Source organism: Vigna unguiculata, chromosome 8, assembly GCF_004118075.2.
Source record: "Vigna unguiculata cultivar IT97K-499-35 chromosome 8, ASM411807v1, whole genome shotgun sequence".
NCBI classification, from domain to species: domain Eukaryota; kingdom Viridiplantae; phylum Streptophyta; class Magnoliopsida; order Fabales; family Fabaceae; genus Vigna; species Vigna unguiculata.
The window spans coordinates 3,772,415-3,785,386 of record NC_040286.1 but is presented as its reverse complement, the minus strand read 5'-3'; positions in this window follow the sequence as shown (position 1 = coordinate 3,785,386).

Sequence of the window (12,972 nt, the reverse complement as noted above, 5' to 3'; positions counted from 1 at the left end):
GTACGCTTAAACAAACTGAAACAACCATTCCCAAACTTAAAAGAATATCCAGCAATATCTAGCTTAGACAAAGAAATTAAATTTCTAGTGATACTAGGTACATAAAAAGTATCCATAAGGTCTAAGTGATATCCAGTGTCGAGGATTAGACGATAAGTCCCGACCGCTTCCACTGGAACTTTCTCTTTATTGCCCATGAAGACAAACTTCTCATTTGGGTTTATGGTTCGGGTTGTAAGAAATCCCTGCATCACATTAGAAACATGAGTCGTACATCCAGAATCAATCCACCACGTATTATGGGGAACTTCAGTTAAGTTTGATTCAAAACATACATAAGCATTATGCTCACCTTTCTTTTCGAACCAAGCCTTACGCTTTATGCAGTCCTTCTGGAAATGTCCAGACTTCCCGCAGAAATGACATTTGTCATTTTTCTTCTGGATTTTGGTTGAGGACTCGTCAATCTTCAGTGGTCCTTTACCCTTTCCATGTTTCTTAGCAACTTTCTTTCCAACAGCTTCTTGATTCTTCACATATTGAATAGAGTGGCTTCCTAAGTTCTTCAGTCGGGTCTCCTCCTGAACTAGCATACTGTGCAATTCATGCACATTCCACTTGTCTTTCATGGTGTTATAGTTCATCTGGAACGGACCATACTCAGACGGTAATGAGTTCAGAATGAACTGCACGAGAAAACCTTCATCCACTACCATTCCTAAAGACTTAAGTCTTGCTGCGATATTTGTCATCTCGATCACATGCTCATGCATAGTACGCGAACCGTCAAACTTCATAGTGGTCAACGTACTCATCAGTGTCCCAGCGAGAGACTTATCAGCAGTTTGGGAGCGCTCTTCCACAAATTTCATAAATTCTTTTGCGTCATCAGTTTTGGGAAGAGCTGACTTTATATTACTTGCTATGCTCATTCTCATAAACATTAAGCTAAGTCTGTTTGATCTTACCCAGGCTTTATAATGGGTTTTCTCTTCATTGCTACTAGTATCCGTGATAGCAGCCGACTTTTCAACTAGAAGAGCTAGATCAAGATCCAACACACCTAAGTGAAATTGGACTTGCTCACTCCAGTCAGGGAAATTCAACCCATTAAAGACTGGAACAGACGAAGCAAGCGCGTGTAAAGATACCGGAACAGAGACTGCAATTAACACATGCCTAACATTAATGCTTTGAGTCATAAAACTAAACGTAAAAACAGATTCAGATATAAATAATCATTCTATGCATACTAATGTTCTCCTTTGGGAGATCCACTAATACACAAACATAAACATAATGATGCTAATCATATTATAACATTATTGATAATTAAAATATGCATCAACTAGAATTACCTACTACCTTTGGGTATATAAATAAAACTAGTGACGCATACAAAATTATCTACAATCATGTTCATTAATTATGAGAACAATTAATCAACCTTTGGGCGATCCTTAAATGTCTTATAATTAATGAATTTTAATTAACCCATAAATTTAATTATTCATAATTTAGCATCCATACTATGGGTAATTAAAATAAAAAAAACATTAATAATTTGATTAATTTTAATTTAACAATAACAAACATAAATATTATTGCAAATTAAAATAAAATTATTAATTATTTATATAAATAAAATAATTAATATTATTTATATAAATAAAATAATTAAAATAAATAATTTATTGGTGACGTAAACCAAAAAAAAATTACTCATCTTAATTTAAGCATAATGCACGTTCAGTAGTTTTTAAACTTTCATTTAGGCACGTTCACAGGTACGTTTCCTTTTTTAAACTCCCAATGCCATGTTCACGCTTCATGTCATTCACACAGTAACCGTTTTTAAGCCATTCACACACTACTTTATTCCAAATTAAAATAAAAAAATAATAATAAGAATAATAACACTTTCGCACATAGCAGTATTATTATATCTTCATTCAATTGCCAATTAAAAACAAAACACCATTAAAGTAAAGCAGCGCACGCATAAATTCTGATTAATGGCATTTTAATGGTAGCAGCGGATGCACTTGATCCATGGCATCATCATCATTCATAAAATTAAATTAGGAGAAAACATCATAAAGAGAAACATCACATAATAGGAGAATCATAAATCCTACAATCAAGCTCTGATACCACATGTAAAACTTAATTAAGGATCTTTAAGATTTATGATTCTCACTCGATAAAACATAATAGAGCACTAACATTGATCCATGAGAGATCCTGTGAATATGCGTTCTTCAAATTTATAATCTTGTGTGCTCTTCAACCACCGTTTCTCAATCTATCTCTTTGCCTTTCTTTCTCTTCTCACACGTACTTGATGGGTTACAGTGAAAAGAACCTTATGGCCAGAGACAGAACCCTAATTCCTTTTTATACCAACGTCCATCAAGTTGGTTTTTATTTTATCTTTATCTTTATTTTATTATCACTTCCCATAATAATAACCAATAAGTCTTTATATTTTATTAAATCACAATTGGGCCCATCATAATATTTCAAATGAGTCACTAATAGAATTAATTCGTCAATTAATTCTAACAAAATTTGCTCAACGAATTAGAATTTATCTAACAAATTTTGATTCGAAAGAATTAAGGAAAAAATATAAATTAAATTTGGTCAATAAATTTTATATACACGTATTTAATTTACTTATAAGATTCCAAATTTATTAGAATTGTTAATTATGAAAATTGATATTTCATATATAATAATTATGTTTGAAATGATGTATTATATGTTGATTCAAATAGTTTGAAATAGCGTATATGACTTGAACTATTAAACCTAGAATTTATTTCTATAAGGAGATGTATCTAGTGTAAATTATATAAATTAAGACATTATATAGTGAGAAATCAAGAAAAAGTTCTTGCACATATTAGAAAACAGAAGAAAATGACATGTAATTTTAGTTAACTTTATTCAATTTTTTTATATTTTTTTGAATAATTTAAAATTAGTAATTCAATGTATGAAAATTAATTAGTTATGTAAATATTTCCAAAAAAAAAAAATCACTGAATTTGTCAAAAAAAAAAACATTAGTATATAATTTTGTGCAACAAATTCATCCGAACCTATAAAGTTGAAGACTGTAAATTTGAAGTGTTTAAAATAGGTTAGGTCTTAATTTTCAATAGGACGTGAATAAATATATTATGAAAGACAAGTATATGTTATACTCTATTTTATACGTTTTTAAATTTGGTCCAAATAAAATTATTTAATCTTGTGATGGTTTCATTGTAGATTTAATTGCTAAATAAATCCACATTCTTATATGATTGTTTATTTTCTCCACATAATTGTACTTAATATATAAAATATATAGTTGTTGCAAATTTAAATATTATATATATATATATATATATATATATATATATATATATATGTGTGTGTGTGTGTGTGTTTTTATTATGTAAATATACTTTAATTTTTATGGAACTAATTTATTGTATAGTATTACAAATTACATAGAAAGAAGTTTGTAATCAAACTTCCCTTTGCAAAATAATATTTATTAATGACGAGTGAGAAGTCATTGACACAAAGAAGAATAGACTGACAAATTTGTAAATAAGATAAATCTTTTGACGAAAGTTCTATGGGAACCGTTGTTAAAAGTCAAAAAAAGGAAATAATATAAGTTCAACAAAGAATTATGAGTAAAAGTCAAAAAAATATAAAAAGGAAAACATCATTAAAAGTTCTTAAAGTGAGAAACAACAATGATTAGTTATAGAACCGTCGTTGTTTGTGCTCTCATCTCCTTTTATATAAATGTTCATTATCTCTCGCTTCTTTTCTCATCTTGTTGTCATTCTCTAATTGTCTTTGTCGTTGTTCCACGCTAATGAAGAGACCAATAAAAACATGGATGAAGACTCTATGAACTCACACCTTCCTGTGTTATCATTTTCACTTATGTTTATGATTTATTTTTGTCGTTCACTTATCACCATTTTTATTGATCGGCAAACCTTCTCCCATTATATTATTTAATATTTATTAATTGAAATTTGATACAATTTGAAGTTATATTATACGTTGAAATCTTCAATTTTATTATTTTTTATTTTTTTTATTTTCTAATTTCTTTTATATTTTATACTTATAACAACAAATTAAATTAAAATTAAAATTATAAATATTTTAAATGTCGACGGTTTGCCGATTACTTTTGATTTGCAACGAATTATGAACCACTATAAAAATCTGTTTTAACCGTTCTTAAAATTTTGTTTACAGTAATACCTATTTTCTTTACTCATTTTGTAATAAAAATATTGGATGAAAATATAATGTAATAAAGAAATATAGCAAAATAAAATATAAGCATGTAAAATAAAATTAATTTCTCCTCTTATTCATATTTTTGTTACTTCATTTTATTTACATTTCTTAAATTCTTTAAGGAGATCATCTTCTATCTTGTCTTTCCGATTAACTCTATCCATACACACTTTAACATGGGTTATAATTTTTTTCTTACAATTAATAACAGTGTTATGAGTAATTGACAATAGAACTAATAAATAATTTTTTAAAACATGATGATAAAAAAATATTAATCAATGTATAATGCTATATATTACTTTATAATAGTTTTTTTGTTAATTTTTTTCTGAACTAAGACCAAATTGAATATATTTTTAAATCGATATTTTATATTCTATTACTATTGAAAGCAAATAATATGCATTTTAGACTATTCATTAATTTAAAATTTCCTCTTAACATGTAAGATGATCTACTATCTTTCCATTTCCAACTAATGAAGTATTAGTTATTTAACCATTATGTACAACACTTAATACACATATAAACTTTTTTATACATTACCAAATAACTAATAGTGTATAAAATTTGTATATATTTTAGAATATTCAACAAATTAAAGTGTTTAAATATTCATATAAAGGCTGCAATAAATTTAGATAATTCTAGCTTTTGGCTAAGATCCACACACATTTAAAAAAAAATTAAAAAAATGATAAATTGAAGGTGACAAAGAGTCAAAGACCACAAAAGCTTGCTTTTAGGTTAGCTTTAGCCAGCTATACGTCTTACAGACACAGCATATTCTTTGTCTTTCTGAAAGTGACACATAATGTGACATCAAACATAATTGTGATATCAAGGGCATGTTTGAAAAAAAAAAAAAACATCTTTGTTTTCAGATGCTTTATTAAAAAAAAATATTCATAAAACAAATTGGATGTTTAAAATATAATGTTTCAGGAACCTATTTTTAAATATTTTTTACTCTTTCAATTTTATTTTTTTTCAGCAATGAACTCAAATCTTCACTAATTTTTCATATTCTGAAACCTAATGGGGATTTCAATTTTTTAGAAACAAAAAAAAATGCAAAAGCATAACATGGAATCTTTAACTAGATTAACATTCCAAGTTATGTAATTTATTTCCAGCATACAATATAACATAAATATATATATATATATATATATATATATATATATATATATATATATATATATATATATATATATATATATATATATATATATATATATATATATATATATATATATATATATAAAGGGAACTAGCTAAAGCAACTAATGAAGTAAATAAACATATATATTACTAAAAGAAGTCTTATGAAATAAACCTTGCCATAAAGCCTCATTATTTATTACAACTATCAATTACCCTAATTAGCTACTTTAGTCTCGTCATAATTATTCTCTCTATACATGAGAACAATTGAGGTTCATATTATGTATCTTATATTCTACCACCAAGTCCTAATTAAGTTGTCAAAGAAATAATATTATAAGTGTGAAAATATGAATCATAAGAAGGATGTAATCATTTTCAATGTTGAAGTTCAACCAATGTTTCACAAAAAGAAAATTCCACAACATATATAACACCATTGAACTTACACTACTAAAAATTCTCATATTACATGAGAATTTTCCTGTATATTTGTTAAAAAAAATTGTAAGAAAAAACTTTTTCCTGCTATTTTTTTTTTAAATTTTAATTGACAAGTAATTTCTTCGTGGGTAATTATTTTCTACAAAATTATAAAATTCGCAAGTATTTCTTACAAAATTTGTTGCAGAAAGTGTTTTATACAAAATATTTTGCAAAAAAGTTGACAGGAATTTCTTGTAAATTTTTTTTCATAATAAAATTTATAAGTATTTTTACAAAAAAAAAAATTCAAAAAAAATTGACAGAAAATATGATTTTTTTTAGCACAATAATATATATATATATATATATATATATATATATTAATAAGTATTGTTGGAAGTTTCACGTCGACTAGAGATAAGACAATTTTATAGTATATAAGTGAGTGCAAATCTCACCTTACAAGCCAATTTGGTAAAAGTTGAGTTAAACTTAAATTTCACTTCTTAACATGCTATCAGAGCTATTGTTTAAAAAAAAAAAAACTATCTTATATAGAAAATGAACTAATAAAAGCAGCAATACATATATAAAAAATACTTCTAGAATCCAAGATTCCGATTGACCATATCTAATACATTTCAGTTTGTGGACAAGAAGAGACAATGAAGGTATAAGTTAGATAAGAAGAGAGTTGATGGATTTTTTAAAAAAAGTGTTATGACCGTGTATTTGAATAGAAAAATATATATTTTTTCAAGAAATTAAAAGAGGTTGAATTGTTTTCATTATGTTTTATTTGCATAAAAAAAACAAATTTGTTAAGCTTTAAAACTTTTTTGGACATGATTTTCTAATTACAACAAATAAAAAAATAAATACATTAATTCAATCTTGTAAAGATCATCAAAAAATAACTTCTAATTTTAACTAAAAAATGTTGTTGATATTTACTACAAAATAACTGTACTGATATTAACTCTAATTTACGTTAGTAAAAAACACTATTGGCCATAAAACTCCCAACTACTATTATTGATCGCTTCTAATATTAGTGGATAAAACCTTAATTAATTAATTAACTTGAAGATCAATATGAAAACCTAAGAAAAACTAATCCAAGATCAAAATTTAAACATATACAAGCAATAGTTATTTCAATATTCTTTTCACAATGACAATAACATAGGAGAATGAACTAAGTCCGTATCATAATGCAATAAAAAACTTTAATAATTGAATATATTAGTTGTATCTTTCGATATACGAAAGCATGGCCTTACGTCAAATTAATATTAATATTTTACGTGAAACAAGAAAGATATATTTATTCTTTTTAAAAATATAAGGAAAGGAGTATAAACAATAAATTTGTGTTTTACTTCTTTCTTTTCTTCGTAAATAAAACAAAATCCGTGAGAAAATAATACAAATAATAAGTTTTACTGTTGAAAAAAAAACGAACTTAACAATTAAGAAAAGAGAATATAAAAAAAAAATGTCTTAATTTTTCCTATATATATTTCATCAATTTTTTATTTATTTTTATTATATTTAATTTTATTATATTTAATTTTATGTTTCAACATTTATTAAAATTTATTAAAATTTAAAGACATACATATAAAAAATAAAATAAAAAACTCTTCATTTAATTATCATATTATATATATATATATATATATACTAAATTTTAAAAAATTTAGGAGGACCCAACACCTCTCGTCCGTATAATCATCTACCACTTGTTCTAACTAATTCTTAATTTTTTTATTCCTATATAATAAATTATACTTTTATTAGATTATACATATGAGGTATTGGGTGTTTTAAAATATGTGTTTTGTCATAATTTTTTTCCTTTTTTTTGGAGATGTCTCAAAAATTTAAAGAAGAAAAAATATTTAAATTATATTAGGTCTCCACATTTAAGCAATGTGAGACTATTATATCTATGATAAGAACACAGAGTAATTGAAAGAAAATGAAAGATATCTAAATTTGGCCAAATTCAGTCGAGTTGGTCATGACCAAAATTTGGTCGAGTCGGCACTAGCCCAAATTTAGCCGTATTCGGTCGAGTAAGTCCTGAACGAAATTTGACTATATTCAACTTAGTCGACTGTGATCGAAAATTGGCCATGTTCAGTCAAGTCGGTCCCGACCGACGAATTTAGTGGAGTCAACCCTGACCAAAATTTGACTCATCAGGCCCTGACCCAAATGTGGCCATATTTGGCCAAGTCGGCTCTGGCCAAAATTTGGTCGTATTAGGCAAAATAGGCCCTGGCTGAAATTCAGTCGAGTCCAATCAAGTCGATCTCGACTGAAATTTTGTCAAGTCGTCCCCGACCGAAATTCGTTCAAAAGTCATCCAAGTTCATCCCATGCTGAAATTTGGCCTCGTTGCCCCCGACAAAAAATCTGTCAAATTCTATAGCGTCAGCCCTATGGACACAAGTTTTAAAAAATTTAATTTGAATTTATTTTATGAAAAATGGATTTTGGATTTTAAACTTGATCCAAATATTTAGATCTAGATTTAAACTTGATCTACATATTTGAATCTAGATTTTTAAAAACTTCAATCTACTTTTTTTGAAAAAATGGATTTGGATCGAAAATCTAATCCAATTATTTGGATCCAAAATGGATGTGGGTTGGATCATTAAAAATCCAATCCATGATCACCCCTACCAAATAAAATTGGTTACTAGAAATTAGTTACGTAGGTTTTGACTACAAAAATGAATTAGTTTCTAAATTAGTCTCTAATTAATTAGTGATCAATCCTAATTATCATTTTTTATTTATAATAATGACTATTATAGTAACCAATACTTTTTAATGTTTGTAAATTAATATCTAAATTGGTCATTAACTACTTTTGATTTATAATTGAGAATTTTCTCATGACAACTTTAATCCGGGTAAGTCTCTATACTCAAAAAATACATGGATGTAATCTTTTTCGTCCAATGATATTAAATGTTTTTGGAGGCAGACAACAAATCACATTGAATGTAGTCTATAAATTTCTTTTCTATTAACATCTTAAAAGGTCAGCATGATTTGTTGTTTGTCATGCCACTAGTGCAAAAATGGGTTATTAGATCAGGCATATTAGATCGGTTGTGTAGGAACTGATCTAACAATTCACGCGATGGCAATTTTGAAAATAACTTCATTTGCATTAGATCGGTTGTGTGGGGAACCGATCTAACATGTATACATTAGATCGGTTCAGCGGGGAACCGATCTAATGTTATTTTTTAAAATTAAAAAATGATGCTTTTAAATATTAGATCAGTTGGCAATATAACCGATGTAATGTTTTTTGCACAAACCCGCGAACCCCTTCTTCTCTCTCGCGCCTCACTGTGCATCCGTTTGCACTGTTCATCTTCTCTGTTTTTCTCCATAGTGCATCATCGCCATTTTGCTCCGTTCGCCGTTTGCTTTCTTCTTCGTTCACCGCACCACGAGCCTACACGCCTCCACACCACGAACCCTTTCCATTTTGGTCTACTAGCCTCCACACCAGAACCACCACCTTCGCGCCACTAACGACCACCTTCACGCCACGAAGTGCCGCTGTTGCCGCACCACGAGCCTCCGCTGTCGTCGCACCACGAAGCGTCGTTGTCGTCGCACCACGAACCTTGATGTCGCTGATGCTGCCGATGTCGGGGACCTAACAAACAACACCAAATATTCATACGCCAAAGGTTAGCTACAATATTGGACTTCTACATAGACATTCGTTGATAATTCTCAAACTTCCAAAATTTCAGATGCTAAATGCTTTGAGGAAAATTGCTAAATGCTAAATGCTAAATTCCAAAATGATGCTATCTCATTGATAATGTCGAGGGGCTGGAAAATGTTACAATATTGTTTGGTGAATATCTCAAATAATGTCGCAGCAACATAATGTGGTACAAGAGGACGATGAAGAGAAGGTCACAAAGATGAATATCTCAATTAGGTGTAAGTTGTATGTTGGAGAGGTCCCTCCTCGTTTAGTTGCCATTGGAAGATTATATCCAGGGGGATCAACCATACATATTGTGCAAATGTCGGATGATTTGGCTAGAGTGGTAGTTGAAGATGTTAGAGATGCCACAACTCCAGTTCCAGTGCCCATAGAGGAGGTCAAATTAGTTGGAGAGGCACTATAGGAACATTCATCTCATGGCCTAAACAATTAGTTAAGGTTATTTCAAAAAAGAAGCAGGTATATTTTTCTTCTTTACAATGATATACTTCATAATTTAACACCAACTTCGTATTTAACTTTGTTATTATATTTTGTAGGTTCATAGCAGACAAAAGTCCCCAGTTGCATGTGCTTTTAGCCCTGAGGCCCATTCCCAGCCCCAACCTAAGCAAAATTTTAGTCCAATTCATGAGTTGGCTGGCATAGTCGGAGCTCTTTTTCAAAAACCACTTGTCATTCCTTGGGATAAAACAGTCTTCGGTGTTGACAATAGTGATATACCACTATATGTCCATATGAATGATGTGTACTAAATCATCCAGGGGCATCAGATGCTGAACATTACAGTTATTCAACTATGGATACTGTGAGTACATTTTATGTTACATTGTGAAATCAATAATTGTCTCTAAACTTAATGGCTTAATGGTTTGAATGCAGGTATTTAAACGAATATGTTTCCAAAACAGGGAATGCATGTCTATGGTTTCCTTGAGCCTCAGCATATACAAAATTCTGGAAATAAACATATGGAATGTCAGACGAATATTCAAAATTGGATGGGGAAATCAAAGAAAAGAATTTACATGGCACCTTATATTCATGCGTAAGTTCATCTTAGTCACTTGAGCTATTAATTAACTAGTTCAAATCACTAATTATATTTCTTTTTTAGGTCTCATTGGCAATTGGTGATTATTTGTCCAATGGAGAATACTGTAGTTTGGTTATGCTCATTGCACAAACTCATCCCCTAAGCCATGAGAAGTATACTACAAAGGTATGTTGTAGTCCCTTTATAATGTGTTATTTATGTCATGAAATATGTTGTAATTGACAAGTGACTTAACTTTTTAGTGCTTTGAATGTGTACAATGTGTTGGGTGGTAAATCAACTTCATCTTCACAAAATTTCAAAGTGATTTCTCCAAAGGTATAAGTTTCCATCTTTTATATTGTATGATTTGTACTTTTTTTCATATATTAATTATAAATTTGATCTTCTTAGTGTAATATCCAAAAAGGAAGTTTTGAGTGTGGATACTATGTCATGTACTGGATGTGGACCATAGCTTGTGTTGCTCTGAAAGATTCTTGGGATGAGGTAAGGAATCAAAAGACTCCTCTTTGAAATGTTTTTAAAAGTGTTGAACCATTGGGATCTGAGAAGATTGATGAAGTAAGAACTGAATGGGCCAATTACTTCTTGCAGCTTAAAAATGTTTATATGTAAAACTTTTCCTTTGTTGCATTAGTTTTCTTTCACTTAGGAAATATTTTGGTCAAATCCATTGTTGGATTTGAATTGTTTTTTAAATATGTACTCTATAAACTGCTGGAACTGCACTGTCTGTATTTATTTGATTTTTAATGCAACAAGTTTTGGTTAGTTGCAATTGCAAAACACACTTTTTTAAAAAAAGCAGCAAGCATTAGATCGGTTATGGTCTTAACCGAATCAGTTAAGACCATAACCGATCTAATGCTTGCTGCTTTTTTTTTTAAAGTGCTCAACATATTAGATCGGTTTATACTCAAATCGATCTAAAGCACTTCATCTTGATGTATTCGTAATGAATAATGTAAGATCAGGTTAGGGAAACCGATCTAATATTGATACATTAGATTGATTTTTTGCAACCGATCTAATAACTAACAAACATATTACATCGATCTGTATTAGATCGGTTTCGAAATCGATTTAATACACGTTTCAGAATCAGTCTAATATCATTTTTGCACTGGCACAGAAGACGCTTAACACTCTTAGGTGATAATTGATACATCCAAAAATTTTCAAATATTAAGACAAAATCAAAGTTAAAATCGCAAAGATAAAAACATAGTTAATCGATAGTTAAAACGTGTTACTGATCTAATAAATATGTTTGCATATATGCATGATGGAGATTTTGTGTGGTTGTGTGGAAGGAGAAAAATAAAAATTTGATCATATGAGGGTATGGCTGTCACAGGCTGTGTCTGTGAATGCAGATAGAAAAGCATATTTGGTTTTTGGATTTGAAGTCTCTTAGGAATTACCCTGATGTTAAAACTTCATTATCAGCCACTCTTCTTCATCTTTCACACTCTCACGGACACTTTATCTCTACTTTTTAGGAAGACAGAATGTTTGGCATGAATAATCAATCAATGTCAGACATCCACCATTAACAAAACATGCAGAGAGAGAATAATATTTTGTATACCCTCTTCGTGTAACATTCTATCATTTTTCTTACTCTCTCTCTCAAAATGTTTTTATTATATAACCTACTCATCATCTTTCTTATGCAGAGAAGATAGGTTCATCTTATCTCTTATATTTTTATACTTAGGTCATTTTTATATCAGTAGTCACATCATAAAAAATACATTTTATGCATCTAAGTACAACATATTCTCTTTTAACTGCTAAAACTTGTCATACTTTTTTATATTACTTAATGAATTTTACATGAATTTCTCACTATATATATCTTATATATAATTATTTATATTAACTTATATTTCAAGTAAAATATATTATGTACGTATCACTGTAAAATAATACAGTTAAACATGGATTAGTTTTTTGTGTGTGTATTTTTGTGAATTTAATATAGAATTTAATATAGAATTTACAATGGTCAACTTTATTTTTTCTAATTTCAATGAAAATGTATTTTTACATAAATTAAAATAAATAACCATATACAGTTACACAGAGTACTATATATTTTGAATTTTATGTTGGAATAATTAAATTGGTAAAAACATCATTGAAAATTGATTGATAGTAAGATATGGTTGGTCTGAATGAAACTAAATGGGATATCTTAAATAAAGTACTG